Source organism: Pseudophryne corroboree, chromosome 7 (assembly GCF_028390025.1).
Source record: "Pseudophryne corroboree isolate aPseCor3 chromosome 7, aPseCor3.hap2, whole genome shotgun sequence".
Lineage (NCBI taxonomy): Eukaryota > Metazoa > Chordata > Amphibia > Anura > Myobatrachidae > Pseudophryne > Pseudophryne corroboree.
Window position 1 is genome coordinate 336,575,900 of NC_086450.1, and position 21,215 is coordinate 336,597,114.

The 21,215-nt window shown below is 46.5% G+C and overlaps 1 protein-coding gene across 1 annotated transcript in view; it reads left to right on the top strand.

The window, feature by feature from the left end:
- The first annotated feature begins 200 nt into the window (after positions 1-200).
- LOC134945223 (multidrug resistance-associated protein 1-like) overlaps positions 201-21,215 on the top strand; it is a 337,654-nt gene continuing 316,639 nt past the window's right edge. Inside the window, exon 1 of the mRNA XM_063934380.1 lies at positions 201-275. The gene's annotated coding sequence lies outside the window, so the exon portion shown is untranslated. The remainder of the gene's footprint in view (positions 276-21,215) is intronic.

Here is a 21,215-nt window from a genome sequence, read left to right on the forward strand (position 1 = left end):
GTGTTCAGCCTCACCTGGCTGCTGATTGCATTTTGTCAGTTGGAATCATGCAGTGGGCCAGCTGCTCTGGATTGTTTAATTAGGACTCTCTGTTAAAAGCACTCCCAGGACTCCTCACAGACGCCGGTGATAGCTTCCTGTTTGTCTGATTCTGCTGCTGAGAGAGTTCCCAGTCCCGGTCTGTTCGTTTGTTCCTGTTCTCAGTGATCCTGTACTCGGAAGTTACCATCTGTTCCTGGAGTCTGATCGAGCACCTTTAACATCTGGTGGTGTTCGTGAGTCGCGGCGCAGCCGTGTGTTGCGGCTTGTCCGCTATTATTTATTATTTTGTTTATATTGTGTTCTGGAGCTTTGCGGAGGATTCCGCTTCCACAAGATCCACTCTGGTGTCCAGCGGTGCCGGATAGGAGTGTCGGATCAGTGGATCTTTGGTTGTCCTTTTCCCTGGCGGCTAGTCCGCACATACCTTTTGATTTAGTTAAGTTAGCTTGTAACCCCTGGCTTGGTTGCTTAGTCAGAGGGCCCCTTGTTATCACCCTGTCTCGGACTTCCCCTTGTCTCCCATTAAGACCTGCGGGGGCATCGGGGTTGGGCAGACATAATCCGCCCTTCGAACGCGGCTGCCATGGGCTCAAGCAACCATAGTCTCGCAGGGGATTTCTGATAACACGGGCGAGACAACGGAGTTAGGGTGCCAGGGGTTACTAGGCTTTCCAGCTCCCACAACCTGTATTTCATTCCTGTACTCAGATCTCTGCCATAAGATCTTCTCCAGTCTGGAGTACAGGAATCGTAACAGTAAGTGCCATATGGGCAGGCCTAATAAAATAGAAACAGCCGCAAAACTTCAAACGGTAGGGTTAGAAAGACAGGCTGAGAAAAGAGAGGGCAGACGGTATACAATAGGCATTCAGAACAACCAAGATGATGAACTGAAACAGGTCGAACAATCAACATGGCTACTAGAGCGGTTTAACAAGTAGAATGTCGACAGAAGCGCTGTTGCGAAAAGTGTTTAGGGCGGTCGAGAGGTGAGAATCGGCCCAGTTGGTGGGTCTGAATCCTCCAAGTGTGTCAGGAAATCTCCACCTTCTCTCGGGTCTTTAATGACGATTGTTTTACCGTTGTAGTCGACCAGAAGCTTGAAGGGGAATCCCCAATGGTAGCGAATCCCTCGCATGCAGAGTGCGGAAGTTAAGTCCCTAAGTTCTCTCCTTTTAAGTATTGTGGATGGGGCTAGATCCTGAAAGAACTGTAACTTGGAGTCCTCGAACATTATGTGCGGTTTGCCCCGAGTCGGGAGGAGAACCAACTCTTTATATTTGAAGCTGAGAAAGCGCATGATGACGTCCCTAGGGGGGTCGCCATCACGAGGTCTAGGTCGGAGAGCCCTATGAGCCCTTTCCAAGAGCAGTTCGCGAGGACCCATACTTGGTATGACGGTGGCAAACAACCTTTGTAGGTATGCTTCGAGGGCCGCTGGGAAAATGGACTCTGGGATATTACAGATTCGGAGGTTGTTTCTCCTTTCGCGATTTTCCAAATCTTCGTTTTTGGCACGCAGCTCCGATATATCCTGGATAAGGTGGACGATATCCCTGACAATTTCTATGTGATCCTTTTGCAGGACGTCTTGTCTAGATTCCAACTTAGAGGTTCTGGACGACAGAGATGAGATGTCTGATCTGATTGAGGTGACCGCGTTGTCCAATTTGGACTCCAGCAATTCTTTAAAGTCCATTATGAGCGATTTCAAGGCCATGATATCCTCTTTGGTCGATAGAACAGGTGTGGAGGATGGATCGTCTCTATCCGATGAGGATAGGCTAGGAGAGGGAGGGCCTGAGGGTAAGGAGGGTTTGTCGCTCTTGTCGTTTTTAGTGAAATTTTGGGAGATATCTGTACCCGCACGTTTTCTTGTATTCGGGTTGGACTTAGACATGGTTGCACCTTGGTAGTAGGGTGTGAGTGAGGGAAGGTTAAACAGAGCACTGGAATAGGTGATTGAAGCAAAGCTATCGAACAGCCAGAGAAAGGACCACTGGAGGGCTGAGTTATGGTGTAATCAGTGGGACATGAGGACTGTTAGACGTCGTAGGCAGTGATGGGGCTTACCAGCAATGCTGCCTGTGGAGCCTCTCTCCTCCGGGTGGCCGATGTGGCGCTATGAGGTGCACACTCCCCCACCGGTGGTGGAAGTCTAGGTGTATTCGGGGCAGGGATTAGGGGATGTAGGCTATCCGGCACAGTCGTGGCAGTGGTTGTCGTAAGCCAGCACCCGCACGGATCAGGCCGGGACGAGGAGGGCCACTGCAGCTCGGTATTCACTGACTGGGAGGGAGGCAGAGGCTTCTAAGGGGTGGGTGGGCCGCAATCCACAGGGATTCCACAGGCCCAATTCCGCTAGCTTCACCTGGAGTCGGCCACAGAGATGGGAAGACACGTGAGAGGCAGGGGTAAGAGTCAGGGTTGGGGGGCAAGCGTGTAGCTGGGGCCAGAAAGAGGCACTCTGGATATGCGGCACCAGCAGAGGGGTTCATGTATTGCTGAGCTGCTTAGAGATACCCCCAGTTGAGGGGCCTTCCGTGAGGGGTGTAAAAGCAGCGCAGGCCTCCTGCAGCTGTCAGCGTTCGGGGGTACCTCTTAGTGGGGCCAGCTGGGGTAGGTGTTGTGGGACGGAGGCCAGCGTCTGGGGGGCGCCGGGAGCACCAGCTCGCCACTTTAAGGCTTACCTCCCTCAGCTGTATCCTCCGATCCAGGCTGCAGACTCTGCCAGATCCCTCAGCAGGCTCGTGAGTGGGCGCCGGCTCATGCTCCCCAGGTCCGTCCGTCTATCCCCGGAAGCACTGCCCGATGTGCGGCGCCGGGAGACTGTGCAGCAGAGAGAGAGCCTGTGTGGCGGGTGTCCGTCCGGGGAGCGGGGAGAGCCGCGGTGATTGCGGGGGACCGGAGCGGGAAGGAGAGGACAGCCTCACCAGCGGTGAGTTCGGCGGGAGCCAGTTGGTCCAGGTGCCGCCATGGGCCGGAGGGGATCAGGCAGGCCGGCGGGGTCTGATGGTGCACCCGGCGGGCAGGCCCGAAACTTGAGGTCCCGGTCTATGTGGGGGAGGCAGGCCGCAATCCGCAGAGAGGCCTAGAGCCTCTCCCGGCTCCGCAGTCGCTGCACTCCTGGAGGAAGGGAGGGAAGGGGATCAATCGGGAGGGATTGGAGCGTGGCTGGGGACATAAAAATAGTTTTATGTGGGGATATAGCAGGAGCCCCTAAACAGCACGTCTCTTCACATAGGCTGATAAACCACGCCCCTTCCACCTGGTAATTTCATGAAACACACGTGTCTTTTTTTCTGTGTGAAAGGGTCGACCCGTGTTGTAATTCCCAGGACTTCTACCAGGGTTAGAGACACAGGAATCATGACACAGGTTGACCCTTTCACACAGACAAAACACCCGTGTTGATCTGCAAATTACCGGGTCGAAATTCTCAACCCGGTAATTTGCATGTCTGTGTGAAAAGGGGGGGGGGGGGGGGGTCAGGCAGGTCCCGGCAAAATGACCCGGCATTGAAATGCTGGGTAATTGCCAGGACTTTCAGACATCTCTGTCTGAAAGTGGTATAAAAGTGTCTTATACTTACTTACAATCTCTGGACATTCCTATTTTAGTACAGTATATGCTGCTTCTTATCAGCTCCTGGTTTTATCAGCTAGATAACGGTCCATTGAATACAGCTAAACATTGATTTAAATATGAAAAGTAAAAAGTACCGTGAAAAGTTGGCAACCACATTATTAAAATATGAAATTGTCCGGGGGCGTGGCCTAACAGGCAACCTAAACGGATGTGTTTCTGAGGGGCTCCGTGCTGGTGTCCCATTAATGTCATTTAATGTCTCCTTGTGGGTTGAGGCCCATACTGCCTTCTGAAGCCGGGGATTGGATTTGCAGTGGGACCCCAGAGGTGACGTCCTGCCTCTCGTGCCATCCCCTTGGTTTTACTCCCCGCTGCTGTCTCCCACTGCACCTGCTCGGAACGGGTGTCTCGCTGACGGAGATGTGATCTCGGCCTGTATGCTGAGGACAGAGCCGCTGGACCCGCCGCGCTGTGCTGTGCCAGCTGGGAGTTCCTGTGGTGACTCCTCCCGCTTTGGCTGTCGCACCTCGGGCTCCGGCTGCTCTCCCCGCTGCTCAGTGCAGCCGCTGTGCGGGTACCCTGAAAGCCTGCTGAGCCCCTGGTGTGGCTGCTGAGGTGAGTGCTCTGATCCCTTAAAGTAGAGACCCTCCATAGTGTGACCTGGGCTGGCAAGCTGAGTGTATCACTTATAAGGGACCCCTTGCTCTGCCTTCCTATTATAATGGGATTTTGGAATGCCAGGTGATCTCCTCCCTGTAATGTGTCCCCCTCTACATAATTAAGCAATGAAAGAAATAAATAATTTTGGTCCTGCACAGACCTCGTGCAGGGATACCAGTTAGGTGTGGAGTAGCAGAGGCCATATTCTGGGACAGCCTGCTGGATCTTATACTACTTACAGTGTGGGATCCCTTCAGTGTCAACAGGACATGAATCTAATTGACGGCTCTGCTGTGCCTGCTATATTATAACTGATAAACTCAGGTCGGGCGTTCAAAGCATCAGCTCTGACCACCACCTTACTGGTGTCTCCCGTTATATTCTTATTCAGTGTTGGACCTGGGGGCAGCCCGATTCTCACTTGGGGATTATGCCTTGACACATTATGGCCTGACCATGCCTCGTTGAGGGGAATATGTGATGTATCACTTAATTGTAGATGTCCAGCTCGAACAGAAAAATCTTTGGAGGTACAGTAGATTTTCATGAATACGTTTACTACAATATCTCATGATGAGACGCCGTTCTTCCAAGAACCTGACAAAATCTCAGGCTAAATCCTCTCAAGCTTCAGCATTTCATACATTATTTGGAGCTCCTACTTTGGATTGTCCCTCCTCATTTTCTTTGTCACCGTCTATGGTCTCTGGCAACATGGAAGTGGCTCCGGCTGTGGACACTCCTGCTCCTATTAAATCGCTCTGTCCAATTGCAGAATCTCCAGACTTAAATACCATACTCCTGAAGCTCCAGTCCCTTCCAACCCGTCAGGACTTACAACAAGATCTGCAATCTATAGAACAAAGGATCCAGGATTCTAACCAAGCTCTGGTTTCTTCTTTACAGTCGGACATCTCCCAGATTACGGATAGAATGGTAGTGCTGGAAGAACATGGGGACAGCGTTGACTCCAAAGGTCTCTGATTTACACGATTTAATTTCTCGTCAATCTCAATCCTTACTCAATCTGAAAAGCCGACTTGACGATGTAGACAACAGAGGTCGGAGAAATAATTTAAAAGTGCAAGGATTGTCTGAAGATGTTCCTCCTCAGGGTATTGAAAATGCCATCTCCAAAATATTCAATGAACTTTTAGACACTGATCCCGAATACCAGATTGTGTTCGACAGGGCACATCTCGCCCTACGCCCCAAAGGCCCTCCATCTGAATGACCTCGAGATGCTATTTGTAGGCTTCATTATTTCCGGGAAAAGGAAGAGATTCTCAAAGAAGCCAGACGTGTCTTCGACCTTGACTTCAACGGCCACCAGATTCAAATCTTCCAGGATCTCCCATGGGCCGTTTTACAACAGCGACGTCTACTTCGCCCCCTGATGGAAGAACTTAAAAAACGTAATATCAAGTTCCCATGGGGATTCCCTCTGAGTATTCAAGTTAACCACGCAAGATCTTTACTAGTATTGCAGGAATATGAAGGTGTAAAGGACTTCTGCTCGTCTCTGGGGATCTCCCCTCCGGTTCTCCCGAATTGGTTAGACCCTTTAGAACTGTCTACTGTGCCTCAACCTCGTACGGAACCTTGGCGCGAAGTTCGCAATCCTAGACGGCGCAACCTAGCTGGAGATTCTTCTGGCACATCATCCTCTTCTTTTAACAACGGAAGATGTCAACATCCTGAAGTATCGGACTCAACCTCCAAAGACACGTGATGTTGAACCAACCTCTGTTTCTCTAATGTCTTAGTGGATGCTGGGGACTCCGTAAGGACCATGGGGAATAGACGGGCTCTGCAGGAGACATGGGCACTTTAAGAAAGAATTTGGATTCTGGTGTGCTCTGGCTCCTCCCTCTATGTCCCTCCTCCAGACCTCAGTTTGAATCTGTGCCCGGACGAGCTGGGTGCTGTTCAGTGAGCTCTCCTGAGCTTGCTATAAGAAAGTATTTTGTTAGGTTTTTTTATTTTCAGGGAGCTCTGCTGGCAACAGACTCCCTGCATCGTGGGACTGAGGGGAGAGAAGCAGCCCTACTCTCTGCAGATAGGTCCTGCTTCTTAGGCTACTGGACACCATTAGCTCCAGAGGGATCGTACACAGGATCTCACCCTTTGTCCCGGAGCCGCGCCGCCATCCCCCTCGCAGAGCCGGAAGACAGAAGCCGGGTGAAAGAAGCAAGAAGACTTCGAAATCGGCGGCAGAAGACTCCAGTCTTCATATGAGGTAGCGCACAGCACTGCAGCTGTGCGCCATTGCTCCCACACTACACCCACATACTCCGGTCACTGTAAGGGTGCAGGGCGCAGGGGGGCGCCCTGGGCAGCAATTAGAGACCTCTTTGGCAAAAGTTTGCATATATACAGTTGGGCACTGTATATTTGTATGAGCCCCCGCCAAAATTGTACATGAAAGCGGGACAGAAGCCCGCCGTCGAGGGGGCGGGGCTTCTTCCTCAGCACTCACCAGCGCCATGTTTTTTCTCCACAGCACCGCTGAGAGGAAGCTCCCCAGCCTCTCCCCTGCAGTTACAGGGTAAAAAGAGAGGGGGGGCACATAATTAGGCGCAAAAATCAATATAAACAGCAGCTACTTGGTTAACATTAAGTTACTGTGTTATTCCTGGGTTAATGGCGCTGGGGTGTGTGCTGGCATACTCTCTCTCTGTCTCTCCAAAGGGCCTTATGGGGGAATTGTCTTCAGATGAGCATTCCCTGAGTGTGTGTTGTGTCGGTACGTGTGTATCGACATGTCTGAGGTAAAAGGCTCCCCTAAGGAGGAGATGGAGCAAATATGTGTGTGAGAGGGTGTCTCCGTCGACAACGCCGACACCTGTTTGGATATGTGTAATTAAGTGCTAAGGTGAATTTATTGCACAAAAGATTAGAGTACAGACAGGAAATCTACCCATGTCTGTCCCTATGTCGCAGAGACCTTCAGAGTCTCTCAATGCTCACTATCCAAAATAATAGACACTGATATCGACACGGAGTCTGACTCCAGTGTCGACTACGATAATGAAAAGTTACAGCCAAAATGGCAGAAAAGTATTCAATATATGATTATTGTAATAAAAGATGATTTGCATATCACTGATGACTCATCTGTCCCTGACAAAAGGGTACACATGTTTAAGGGGAAGAAAGCTGAGGTAAATTTCCCTCCTCTCATGATGAAAATAAGCGGGAATCTCCAGACAAGAGACTGCAGTTTCCCTCAAAGAATTCTCAGGGAGTATCCTTTCCTCGCTAGGGCCAGGATACGATGGGAATCTTCCCGTAGGGTGTCACGTTTGCCCAAAAGGTAGCCCTGACGTAACAGCTATTCTCAGGGATCCTGCAGAGAGCGTGCACATTCTGGTACACTACTCAGACCGGCGATTGTGTCGGCATGGGTTTATAGCGCTGTGGCAGCGTGTACAGGTACCTTATCAGCAGAGATTGAGACCCTAGTATGTGTATATATATGTATATATAGAGATATATATATATATATTAAAGATGCTGTCTTAAGATATATATATATATATATATATATATATATATATATATATATATATATATATTAGTGATGAGCGGGTTCGGTTTCTTGGAAACCGAACCCCCCCGAACTTCACCCTTTTTACACGCGTCCGAGCCATACTCTGATTCTCCCGTATGGCTTGGGTAACCCGAGCGCGCCCGAAAGTCATCATCCCGCTGTCGGATTCTCGCGAGATTCGGATTCTATATAAGCAGCCGAGCATCGCCGCCATTTTCACTCATGCATTGGAAATGTTAGGGAGAGGACGTGGCTGGCGTCCTCTCCGTTATTGTTGAACTTGATTGTGCTGTGCACTATTGCTTAATTGTGGGGAGGGCTGGGGAGCAGCTGTATATAGGAGGAGTACAGTGCAGAGTTTTGCTGATCAGTGACCACCAGTTATCCGTTTTCTACCTGAAAAAAACGCTCCATATCTGTGCTCACAGTGTGCTGCCTATATCTGTGCTCACACTGCTTAATTGTGGGGACTGGGGAGCAGCTGTATTATATAGCAGGAGTACAGTGCAGAGTTTTGCTGACAGTGACCACCAGTATACGTTGTCTGCCTGAAAAACACTCCATATCTGTGCTCAGTGTGCTGCTTTATTGTGGGGACTGGGGACCACCAGTATAATATTATATAGGAGGAGTACAGTGCAGAGTTTTGCTGACCAGTGACCACCAGTATATAATATATAGCATTACGGTACAGTAGGCCACTGCTGTACCTACCTCTGTGTCGTCATTAAGTATACTATCCATCTACATTCTATACCTGTGGTGCATTTTAGTTTTGCAGTTTGCTGACACAGTGACCACCAGTATACTATATATAGCAGTACGGAAGGCCACTGCTGTACCTACCTCTGTGTCGTCATTCATTAAGTATACTATCCATCTACATTCTATACCTGTGGTGCATTTTAGTTTTGCAGTTTGCTGACACAGTGACCACCAGTATACTACATATAGCAGTACGGAAGGCCACTGCTGTACCTACCTCTGTGTCGTCATTCATTAAGTATACTATCCATCTACATTCTATACCTGTGGTGCATTTTAGTTTTGCAGTTTGCTGACACAGTGACCACCAGTATACTATATATAGCAGTACGGTACGGAAGGCCACTGCTGTACCTACCTCTGTGTCGTCATTCATTAAGTATACTATCCATCTACATTCTATGCCTGTGGTGCATTTTAGTTTTGCAGTTTGCTGACACAGTGACCACCAGTATACTATATATAGCAGTACGGAAGGCCACTGCTGTACCTACCTCTGTGTCGTCATTCATTAAGTATACTATCCATCTACATTCTATACCTGTGGTGCATTTTAGTTTTGCAGTTTGCTGACACAGTGACCACCAGTATACTACATATAGCAGTACGGAAGGCCACTGCTGTACCTACCTCTGTGTCGTCATTCATTAAGTATACTATCCATCTACATTCTATACCTGTGGTGCATTTTAGTTTTGCAGTTTGCTGACACAGTGACCACCAGTATACTATATATAGCAGTATGGAAGGCCACTGCTGTACCTACCTCTGTGTCGTCATTCATGAAGTATACTATCCATCTACATTCTATACCTGTGGTGCATTTTATTTTTGCAGTTTGCTGACACAGTGACCACCAGTATACTATATATAGCAGTACGGTACGGAAGGCCACTGCTGTACCTACCTCTGTGTCGTCATTCATTAAGTATACTATCCATCTACATTCTATATCTGTGGTGCATTTTAGTTTTGCAGTTTGCTGACACAGTGACCACCAGTATACTATATATAGCAGTACGGTACGGAAGGCCACTGCTGTACCTACCTCTGTGTCGTCATTCATTAAGTATACTATCCATCTATATTCTATACCTGTGGTGCATTTTAGTTTTGCAGTTTGCTGACACAGTAACCACCAGTATACTATATATAGCAGTACGGAAGGCCACTGCTGTACCTACCCCTGTGTCATCATTCATTAAGTATATTATCCATCTACATTCTATACCTGTGGTGCATTTTAGTTTTGCAGTTTGCTGACACAGTGACCACCAGTATACTATATATAGCAGCACGGAAGGCCACTGCTGTACCTACCTCTGTGTCGTCATTCATTAAGTATACTATCCATCTACATTCTATACCTGTGGTGCATTTTAGTTTTGCAGTTTGCTGACACAGTGACCACCAGTATACTATATATAGCAGTACGGAAGGCCACTGCTGTACCTACCTCTGTGTCGTCATTCATTAAGTATACTATCCATCTACATTCTATACCTGTGGTGAATTTTAGTTTTGCAGTTTGCTGACACAGTGACCACCAGTATACTATATATAGCAGTACGGAAGGCCACTGCTGTACCTACCTCTGTGTCATCATTCATTAAGTATACTATCCATCTACATTCTATACCTGTGGTGCATTTTAGTTTTGCAGTTTGCTGACACAGTGACCACCAGTATACTATATATAGCAGTACGGAAGGCCACTGCTGTACCTACCTCTGTGTCGTCATTCATTAAGTATACTATCCATCTACATTCTATACCTGTGGTGCATTTTAGTTTTGCAGTTTGCTGACACAGTGACCACCAGTATACTATATATAGCAGTACGGAAGGCCACTGCTGTACCTACCTCTGTGTCGTCATTCATTAAGTATACTATCCATCTACATTCTATACCTGTGGTGCATTTTAGTTTTGCAGTTTGCTGACACAGTGACCACCAGTATACTATATATAGCAGTACGGTACGGAAGGCCACTGCTGTACCTACCTCTGTGTCGTCATTCATTAAGTATACTATCCATCTACATTCTATACCTGTGGTGCATTTTAGTTTTGCAGTTTGCTGACACAGTGACCACCAGTATACTATATATAGCAGTACGGTACGGAAGGCCACTGCTGTACCTACCTCTGTGTCGTCATTCATTAAGTATACTATCCATCTATATTCTATACCTGTGGTGCATTTTAGTTTTGCAGTTTGCTGACACAGTAACCACCAGTATACTATATAAAGCAGTACGGAAGGCCACTGCTGTACCTACCTCTGTGTCATCATTCATTAAGTATATTATCCATCTACATTCTATACCTGTGGTGCATTTTAGTTTTGCAGTTTGCTGACACAGTGACCACCAGTATACTATATATAGCAGCACGGAAGGCCACTGCTGTACCTACCTCTGTGTAGTCATTCATTAAGTATACTATCCATCTACATTCTATACCTGTGGTGCATTTTAGTTTTGCAGTTTGCTGACACAGTGACCACCAGTATACTATATATAGCAGTACGGAAGGCCACTGCTGTACCTACCTCTGTGTCGTCATTCATTAAGTATACTATCCATCTACATTCTATACCTGTGGTGAATTTTAGTTTTGCAGTTTGCTGACACAGTGACCACCAGTATACTATATATAGCAGTACGGAAGGCCACTGCTGTACCTACCTCTGTGTCGTCATTCATTAAGTATACTATCCATCTACATTCTATACCTGTGGTGCATTTTAGTTTTGCAGTTTGCTGACACAGTGACCACCAGTATACTATATATAGCAGTACGGAAGGCCACTGCTGTACCTACCTCTGTGTCGTCATTCATTAAGTATACTATCCATCTACATTCTATACCTGTGGTGCATTTTAGTTTTGCAGTTTGCTGACACAGTGACCACCAGTATACTATATATAGCAGTACGGAAGGCCACTGCTGTACCTACCTCTGTGTCGTCATTCATTAAGTATACTATCCATCTACATTCTATACCTGTGGTGCATTTTAGTTTTGCAGTTTGCTGACACAGTGACCACCAGTATACTATATATAGCAGTACGGAAGGCCACTGCTGTACCTACCTCTGTGTCGTCATTCATTAAGTATACTATCCATCTACATTCTATACCTGTGGTGCATTTTAGTTTTGCAGTTTGCTGACACAGTGACCACCAGTATACTATATATAGCAGTACGGAAGGCCACTGCTGTACCTACCTCTGTGTCGTCATTCATTAAGTATACTATCCATCTACATTCTATACCTGTGGTGCATTTTAGTTTTGCAGTTTGCTGACACAGTGACCACCAGTATACTGTATATAGCAGTACGGAAGGCCACTGCTGTACCTACCTCTGTGTCGTCATTCATTAAGTATACTATCCATCTACATTCTATACCTGTGGTGCATTTTAGTTTTGCAGTTTGCTGACACAGTGACCACCAGTATACTATATATAGCAGTACGGAAGGCCACTGCTGTACCTACCTCTGTGTCGTCATTCATTAAGTATACTATCCATCTACATTCTATACCTGTGGTGCATTTTAGTTTTGCAGTTTGCTGACACAGTGACCACCAGTATACTATATAAAGCAGTACGGAAGGCCACTGCTGTACCTACCTCTGTGTCGTCATTCATTAAGTATACTATCCATCTACATTCTATACCTGTGGTGCATTTTAGTTTTGCAGTTTGCTGACACAGTGACCACCAGTATACTATATATAGCAGTACGGAAAGCCACTGCTGTACCTACCTCTGTGTCGTCATTCATTAAGTATACTATCCATCTACATTCTATACCTGTGGTGCATTTTAGTTTTGCAGTTTGCTGACACAGTGACCACCAGTATACTATATATAGCAGTACGGAAGGCCACTGCTGTAACTACCTCTGTGTCGTCATTCATTAAGTATACTATCCATCTACATTCTATACATGTGGTGCATTTTAGTTTTGCAGTTTGCTGACACAGTGACCACCAGTATACTATATATAGCAGTACGGAAGGCCACTGCTGTACCTACCTCTGTGTCGTCATTCATTAAGTATACTATCCATCTACATTCTATACCTGTGGTGCATTTTAGTTTTGCAGTTTGCTGACACAGTGACCACCAGTATACTATATATAGCAGTACGGAAGGCCACTGCTGTACCTACCTCTGTGTCGTCATTCATTAAGTATACTATCCATCTACATTCTATACCTGTGGTTCATTTTAGTTTTGCAGTTTGCTGACACAGTGACCACCAGTATACTATATATAGCAGTACGGAAGGCCACTGCTGTACTTACCTCTGTGTCGTCATTAAGTATACTATCCATCTACATTCTATACCTGTGGTGCGCCTCCTTTTTTCTTTGCATCATGTGCTGTTTGGGGACAATTTTTTTTGAAGTGCCATCCTGCCTGACACTGCAGTGCCACTCCTAGATGGGCCAGGTGTTTGTGTCGGCCACTTGTGTCGCTTAGCTTAGTCACACAGCGACCTTGGTGCGCCTCTTTTTTTCTTTGCATCGTGTGCTGTTTGGGGACTATTTTTTTGAAGCGCCATCCTGCCTGACACTGCAGTGCCACTCCTAGATGGGCCAGGTGTTTGTGTCGGCCACTTGTGTCGCTTAGCTTAGTCACACAGCGACCTTGGTGCGCCTCTTTTTTTCTTTGCATCGTGTGCTGTTTGGGGACAATTTTTTTGAAGTGCCATCCTGCCTGACACTGCAGTGCCACTCCTAGATGGGCCAGGTGTTTGTGTCGGCCACTTGTGTCGCTTAGCTTAGTCACACAGCGACCTTGGTGCGCCTCCTTTTTTTTCTTTGCATCATGTGCTGTTTGGGGACTATTTTTTTGAAGTGCCATCCTGCCTGACACTGCAGTGCCACTCCTAGATGGGCCAGGTGTTTGTGTCGGCCACTTGTGTCGCTTAGCTTAGCCATCCAGCGACCTCGGTGCAAATTTTAGGACTAAAAATAATATTGTGAGGTGTTCAGAATAGACTGGAAATGAGTGGAAATTATGGTTATTGAGGTTAATAAAACTATGGGATCAAAATGACCCCCAAATTCTATGATTTAAGCTGTTTTTTAGGGTTTTTTGTAATAAACACCCGAATCCAAAACACACCCGAATCCGACAAAAAAATTTCAGGGAGGTTTTGCCAAAACGCGTCCGAATCCAAAACACGGCCGCGGAACCGAATCCAAAACACAAAACCCGAAAAATGTCCGGTGCACATCACTAAATATATATATATATATATATAACATGCCCAAAGAGACATGAGTCTACTGAGTCCTAGAGTCAAAGCTATGTCGATTTCTGCTTGACGTGTCCTGTAGAATATGCAATGGACAGATGATGCCGACTTAAGAGGCATATGGAAGGCTGAGGATTGTGTGGAGAAGGGTTCTCGGACCTGGTCTCCACAGCTATAGCTGGTAATTCTGATATTTTGCCTTATATTCCTGCACAGCCTAGGAAAGCACGACATTATCAAATGCAGCCTTTCGAACAAAGAAACAAGAAAGTCCGAGGTGCGTCCTTTCTTGCCAGAGTCTGGGGCAGAGGAAAGAAGCTGCACAACACAGCTAGTTCCCAGGAACAGAAGTCCTCCCCGGCCTCTACAAAAATCCACCGCATGTCGCTGGGGCTCCACAGGCGGAGCTAGGCCCGGTGGGAGCACGCCTTCGTAAGTTCAGCCACAAGTGGGTTCACTCCCTGTTAGATCCCTGGGCAATAGATATTGTGTCTCAGGGATACAAGCTGGCCTTTGAGGAGATGCTCCCTCACCGATGGCCCTGCCGGCTTCCCCCCACGAGAGGGAAACAGTGTTAACTGCAATTCACAAATTGTATCTTCAACAGGTGGTGGTCAAGGTTCCCCTCCTTCAACAAGGAGGGGGTTATTATTCGACCATGTTGTAGTCCCGAAACCAGACGGTTCGGTCAGACCCATATTGAATTTAAAGTCCCTGAACATATACCTGAAAAGGTTCAAGTTCAAGATGGAATTGCTAAGAGCGGTCATTGCAAGCCTGAAAGGGGGAGATTTTATGGTGACTCTGGACATAAAGGATGCATACCTTCATGTCCCCATTTATCCACCTCATCAGGCGTACCTCAGAATTGCGGTACGGGATTGTCATTACCAATTTCAGACGTTGCCGTTTGTTCTCTCCACGGCCCCGAGAATATTCACCAAGGTAATGGCGGAAATGATGGTGCTCCTGCGGAAGCAAGGTGTCACTATTATCACGTACTTGGACGATCTCCTCATAAAAGCGAGATCAAGAGAGCAGTTGCTGAACAGCGTATCACTTTCTCTGGAAGTGTAACGGCAACACGGCTGGATTCTATATATTCCAAAGTCGCAGTTGGTTCCTACAGCTCATATAGATTGGTAAATGCTCAATTAGCTTAGTGATATCATTCAGGTGCTCGAAAGGAAGGGGTATTTCTGAACAAGAAAAAAAGCAATTGTTTCCCCAGCACACTGAATGGATAACAGTAACCAGATATAAATCCCACATGATAATAGAATTCAGAGATCTTCGTTACACATATTTGCGCAAATGTGTGGTTAAGCCCCAAAGCCGCATCAAGGCCTCTCTGTATATTTGGGGTCCCTAGCGCTATATCTAGGTGCAGGGTGTGGCACCCCAAAACACCAGAATGAGCCAGAAAGCACAGCGTGACATACCAGTGTAAAAAACTATAGTGTTAATAAATTAGTATTTAGGAAGCCGAAGCTATAGAGGGGGTGATACAAACATGAAATGTAATTAAAATAGAGAAATAGTGTTAGAAAATTAATAAGTGAAAAGTGTTAATAGAATGTAAAGGTATGCCACACTAAAGCCATCCAGCTCAGCCAGTCCAGAGGCACCACACCTCACACCTCCATTACCCCAATCTGGGTCTAATATTAACCAGCAAGGAGTCACATGATAATGGCTCCTTACTAAAATATGTCTAAGCTAAGAGCTACTTACCTTGGAGCAACCCCATAATGCTCCATGTGGCATGTCAGGGCCTGCACCTCCTCCTAATGCAGAAACCTCTCTGCCTCTCACAACAGACATATAGATTGGTAAATGCTCAATTAGCTTAGTGATATCATTCAGGTGCTCGAAAGGAAGGGGTATTTCTGAACAAGAAAAAAAGCAATTGTTTCCCCAGCACACTGAATGGATAACAGTAACCAGATATAAATCCCACATGATAATAGAATTCAGAGATCTTCGTTACACATATTTGCGCAAATGTGTGGTTAAGCCCCAAAGCCGCATCAAGGCCTCTCTGTATATTTGGGGTCCCTAGCGCTATATCTAGGTGCAGGGTGTGGCACCCCAAAACACCAGAATGAGCCAGAAAGCACAGCGTGACATACCAGTGTAAAAAACTATAGTGTTAGGGACCCCAAATATACAGAGAGGCCTTGATGCGGCTTTGGGGCTTAACCACACATTTGCGCAAATATGTGTAACGAAGATCTCTGAATTCTATTATCATGTGGGATTTATATCTGGTTACTGTTATCCATTCAGTGTGCTGGGGAAACAATTGCTTTTTTTCTTGTTCAGAAATACCCCTTCCTTTCGAGCACCTGAATGATATCACTAAGCTAATTGAGCATTTACCAATCTATATGTCTGTTGTGAGAGGCAGAGAGGTTTCTGCATTAGGAGGAGGTGCAGGCCCTGACATGCCACATGGAGCATTATGGGGTTGCTCCAAGGTAAGTAGCTCTTAGCTTAGACATATTTTAGTAAGGAGCCATTATCATGTGACTCCTTGCTGGTTAATATTAGACCCAGATTGGGGTAATGGAGGTGTGAGGTGTGGTGCCTCTGGACTGGCTGAGCTGGATGGCTTTTGTGTGGCATACCTTTACATTCTATTAACACTTTTCACTTATTAATTTTCTAACACTATTTCTCTATTTTAATTACATTTCATGTTTGTATCACCCCCTCTATAGCTTCGGCTTCCTAAATACTAATTTATTAACACTATAGTTTTTTACACTGGTATGTCACGCTGTGCTTTCTGGCTCATTCTGGTGTTTTGGGGTGCCACACCCTGCACCTAGATATAGCGCTAGGGACCCCAAATATACAGAGAGGCCTTGATGCGGCTTTGGGGCTTAACCACACATTTGCGCAAATATGTGTAACGAAGATCTCTGAATTCTATTATCATGTGGGATTTATATCTGGTTACTGTTATCCATTCAGTGTGCTGGGGAAACAATTGCTTTTTTTCTGGTTCCTACAGCTCATCTGCCTCTCTTAGGCATGATCCTAGACACAGACCAGAAAAGGGTTTATCTCCCGATAGAGAGAGCTCAGGAGCTCATTACACTGGTCAGGAATCTATTAAAACCAAAACAGGTGTCAGTGCATCACAGCACTCGAGTCCTGGGAAGGATGGTGGCTTCATACGAGGCCATTCTCTTTGGCAGGTTCCATGCGAGGACCTTCCAATCGGACTTAGTGGACAAGTGGTCCAGATCACATCTTCAGATGCATCGGTTAATCACCCTATCCCCCAGGGCCAGGGTGTCTCTCCTGTGGTGGCTGCAGAGTGCTCACCTTCTCGAAGGTCGCAGATTCGGCATTCAGGACCGGGTCCTGGTGACCACGGATGCAAACCTCCGAGGGTGGGGGGCAGTCACACAGGGAAGAAATTTCCAACAACATCCTGGAACTAAGGGCCATATACAACGCCCTACGTCAAGCGGAGTCCCTGCTTCGCGACCAACCGGTTCTGATTCAGTCAGACAACATCACCGCAGTGGCTCATGTAAACCGCCAAGGCGGCACAAGGAGCAGGGTGGCGATGGTAGAAGCCACCAGAATTCTTCGCTGGGCGGAGAATCACGTAAGCGCACTGTCAGCAGTGTTCATTCCGGGAGTGGACAACTGGGAAGCAGACTTCCTCAGCAGGCACGACCTCCACCCGAAAGAGTGGGGACTTCATCAAGAAGTCTTCACGCAGATTGCAAGTCGGTGGGAACTGCCACAGGTGGACATGATGGCATCCCGCCTCAACAAAAAGCTACAGAGATATTGCGCCAGGTCAAGGGACCCTCAGGCGATAGCTGTGGACGCACTGTTGACACCGTGGGTGTTCCAGTCGGTCTATGTATTTCCTCCTCTTCCTCTCATACCCAAGGTGCTGAGAATCATAAGAAAAAGAGGAGTGAGAACAATACTCATTGTTCCGGATTGGCCAAGAAGGACTTATCCAGATCTGCAAGAAATGCTCACAGAGGACCCGTGGCCTCTGCCTCTAAGACAGGACTTGTTGCAACAGGGGCCCTGTCTGTTCCAAGACTTACCGCGGCTGCGTTTGACGGCATGGCGGTTGAATGCCGGATCCTAGCAGAAAAAGGCGTTCTGGATTAAGTTATTCCTACGCTGATAAAGGCTAGGAAGGATGTGACAGCACAACATTATCACCGTATATGGCGAAAATATGTGGCTTGGTGTGAGGCCAGGAATGCCCCTACGGAGGAATTCCAGCTGGGCCGTTTCCTTCACTTCCTACAGGTGGGAGTGACTTTGGGCCTTAAATTGGGTTCCATTGAGGTTCAGAATTCGGCCCTATCCATTTTCTTTCAAAAAGAACTGGCTTCTCTGCCTGAAGTTCAGACGTTTGTAAAGGGAGTGCTGCATATTCAGCCCCCTTTTGTGCCTCCAGTGGCACCTCGGGATCTCAACGTGGTGTTGAGTTTCCTGAAATAACACTGGTTTGAACCACTCAAAATGGTGGAATTGAAATATCTCACGTGGAACGTGGTCATGCTATTAGCCTTGGCTTCGGCTAGGCGTGTGTCAGAATTGGCGGCTTTGTCACATAAAAGCCCTTATCTGGTTTTCCATGCGGATAGAGCAGAATTGCGGACCCGTCCACAATTTCTGCCGAAAGTGGTTTCATCCTTTCATATAAACCAACCTATCGTGGTGCCTGTGGCTACTACTGACTTGGAGGATTCCGAGTCACTGGACGTGGTCAGGGCTTTGAAGGTTTATGTAGCCAGAACGGCTAAGGTCAGGAAAACCGAATCTTTGTTTATCCTGTATGCTTCCAACAAGCTTGGGGCACCTGCTTCAAAGCAAACTATTGCTCGCTGGATCTGTAACACGATTCAGCAGGCTCATTCTGCGGCAGGGTTGCCGCTGCCTAAATCAGTTAAGGCCCATTCCACAAGGAAGGTGGGCTCTTCTTGGGCGGCTGCCCGAGGGGTCTCGGCATTACAGCTTTGCCGAGCGGCTACTTGGTTAGGTTCAAACACCTTTGCAAAGTTCTACAAGTTTGATACCTTGGCTGAGGAGGACCTTGTGTTTGCTCATTCGGTGCTGCAGAGTCATCCGCACTCTCCCGCCCGTTTGGGAGCTTTGGTATAATCCCCATGGTCCTTACGGAGTTCCCAGCATCCACTGGACGTTAGAGAAAATAAGATTTTACTTACCGGTAAATCTATTTCTCGTAGTCCGTAGTGGATGCTGGGCGCCCGTCCCAAGTGCGGACTTCTTCTGCAATGCTTGTATATAGTTATTGCTTAAATAAGGGTTATGTATAGTTGCATCAGGGTTGATCTGATGCTCTGTTGTTGTTCATACTGTTAACTGGGTAAAGTTATCACAAGTTATACGGTGTGATTGGTGTGGCTGGTATGAGTCTTACCCTGGATTCCCAAAATCCTTTCCTTGTACTGTCAGCTCTTCCGGGCACAGTTTCTCTAACTGAGGTCTGGAGGAGGGACATAGAGGGAGGAGCTAGAGCACACCAGAATCCAAATTCTTTCTTAAAGTGCCCATGTCTCCTGCGGAGCCAGTTTATTCCCCATGGTCCTTACGGAGTCCCCAGCATCCACTACGGACTACGAGAAATAGATTTACCGGTAAGTAAAATCTTATTTTTTGTTTTTCTTTCTATGTCTCTGTTCCGGAAATTTTTCCAGATTATAGGTATCTGTTGAGCGGTTTAATGTCTAGTCTTGTTCTTATGGATGTTTGATTGTGGAAGCTGACTGGACATTGCCCGGCTACTTTAGGCTCTGTTTACTTTTTACTGGCAGCTTTTCCAACTAGCCTCATATTAATCGATATGTGGTCCAGTCTGTGGGGTTGGCGTTCACTCAGATTATGTTATAGAATTGCTCTGTTTCACGTTGTTTGAGCTGTTCATCTCAATATTGTTTTTTATAGTTCATGTTTTTATGTTGTCTGAGAATTGTTACATCTAGTATTTCCCTCAGTCTCTCCGACTCTCTGCTGTAAATTTATAGACCTGGGTCCATTCATGGCATCCCACGGCTATTTATGCAGAGTATCTTTATTTCTCTCTTTTTTTTGTTTTTTTTGTTATTGCATTATTTACCTACGTGGTGGGCCATATTATGACTATGTTCATCATATTTTTATTAAGTTCCTGCCTGTATTCGTATATATGGTTCTCCCCTCACTTTCCCCCTTCTGTGTTTTCCCATTTCTCCTCTCCTCCCTTCTACCTGACATTTTAGGTGTGGCTCAATTTGAGGTATTTCTTCCACTTGGATGGCTTTCTGATACTGAGTTATCATATGCCTTTTCTCAACCTCTCCCATGGCTAGTCTAAAATTAGTGTCCTTTAACGTAAAAGGGCTCAACATCCCTGAATAAAGGTCTCGTTTAATGTATACTTTACATCTCGATAGAGCAATGGTAGAATTTCTTCAAGAAACACATTTTAAAAAGGGTGCCTCTCCGAGTCTCCATTCCCGCCATTTTCCCCAGGGATTTTTTAACAATTTTTCAAAAGCCAAATCCAAAGGTGTAGCCATTTTGTTTGCCCTAACATCTTAGACTGACCAACATATTTGAGCTACCTATTGGTAATGGTCGGGGGTTACTAGTAAAAGCTACTATTGGAAACCATATCTACACGTTTGTCAATCTTTATCTTCCCAGTCAGGGTCAGCTACGGTTTATGTGAGAAGCTTTAGAATTGATAGAGCAAAATGTAGATGGTATGTTGGTAGTTGGTGACTTTAATTGGACTATGGAACCTCTTTTGTATTCTTCTTCTGGGCCCCCCAAGACTTTTTTTAAAAGATACTAAACGTTTCAAGTCGCTGTTGCATGATTTTCAACTTATTGATACTTGGCGTCTGCTCCATCCCAAGGACAGGGACTACACATTCTACTCACACCCACACAATTCCTACTCTTGCATTGATTATTTCTGTGTAAGCCACAAACACCTTGACCTTTTAGCCACCATTGGGAGTATTGTGGGTTCTGATCATGCCCCTATCACCCTGGTTTTGTTTCTGAGCCATCCGCCCCCGCGTCACTGGAATTGGCGCTTTTATTAACAATTTCTCCGTGACTCGGACTGCAGGGCTCAGATAGAAAAAACAATAGATGATTATATTTCCCTTAACATGACTAATGATGATTCTCCGGTGACGATATGGGAGGCGCATAAATGCGTATTCAGAGGAAAATGCATTCAACTGGGTTCTTACCTTAAAAAGCAAAAGGTAGAATGACGGAATGCTTTACTTGATAAAATTAAGCGACTGGAGACTATTC